Here is a 1,347-nt window from a genome sequence, read left to right as displayed (position 1 = left end):
CCTCCCCCTCTCCCATGTCCCCCCGGAACTGTCAGTCCCGTTGTTTTCTCCTCCAGATTGTTCATCCAGCCTGTCCTATCTAGACAGGCCTTGTTTTTTCTTTCTAATATGTTATTTGATAGGGATGCAATCGCAAATTCTTAGGTTTAAGGGCTCTAGAATAAACAAGACCTAGAGAAAATAAGGGGAGACAGTAGAATATAATCATTTAAACCAGGGTTCTTAAAAAATTAGGTTAGAAGTTTTAAGAATAATGTTTTAGGGTAATAAAGGTTGGTTTAGGAAAAATTAATATTCTAAGAGCTACACCATGTTAAAAATCTGAGAGGTGGACAACAGACAAGTGGGTGAAGGGAGACATCCAACAGTGTAAGACATGAAAAAAATAAAAATAATTTATAAATTATCAAGGGGGAAAAAATGAGCTGATACCAAGGACTCAAGTAGAAAGAAAAAGTTTTGAGATGATGGCAACGAATGTGTTTGACACAAGGGATGCATGTGTGGATTGTGATAAGAGTTGTACAAGCCCCCAATAAAATGATTTAAAAAAACCCAAAACATTTGTGTGCAAAAATGTGAAACAAGGAAAGCTTGTGCAAATTAATGTCACAATTGTTAATATATTTTCTTGGTGTATATTACCATGAACTAGCTGAGGAAAAGACTAAATGATTTTCTGAAGATTTCATTGGTCCTATTAAATAAATGAGAGGTGTTTTGTGTCTCATATATTGATTCTTCTATCATAAGTCTTGTTAAAAATAATCTCTGTCTTGCAGATCAAAGAAGGGTAAAAACAAACCTCATGAGTTTTCTTGTTCATTTTTGAAGGGACGATTTAGGAAGCATCAGTTCTTGTCCCTTAGCCCACCAATGCTTTTGTGTATGTCAAGACCGTGGCATGACTGCTTGATAGTTGGTAGTTAATGGAAATACTGTATCCAATCTCTTTCCCCTTGGTTCCTCATCTTTCTGGGGTGAGCTTTCAAGTACCTACCTAGGCAAACTTCCTTTAATCACCCATCACCTTGGGCTAGGTTGGTTACTCCAGTTAATGCATTTCTTTGTAGTAACTGCACATTGTAATTATTAGTATTTAACTGTTTACTATCTGTTTTTATCCGATTTTATAAATGCCCAGAAGCAAGAACTGTTTATTGAGTACTCAATGCCTGGCTCCTATTAGATGCTTAATAAATACTTGTTGTAGTCTTAAAATACCAATTCAGACAATAGAATATGACTTAGAAATTGCCGTAAGGCTATTGTACCACTGGGAACAGAGAGCTAGAATTGCGCTTATTTACAAAAGGCCTGCTTTCCAGTTAGTTTCTCCAAAGATTA

This window comes from Echinops telfairi, unplaced genomic scaffold (genome assembly GCF_000313985.2).
Source record: "Echinops telfairi isolate 266 unplaced genomic scaffold, ASM31398v2 ScPeMD7_1;HRSCAF=3_0, whole genome shotgun sequence".
NCBI lineage: Eukaryota > Metazoa > Chordata > Mammalia > Afrosoricida > Tenrecidae > Echinops > Echinops telfairi.
The sequence above is the reverse complement of the archived record's forward strand: the minus strand, read 5'-3'. Positions refer to the sequence as shown.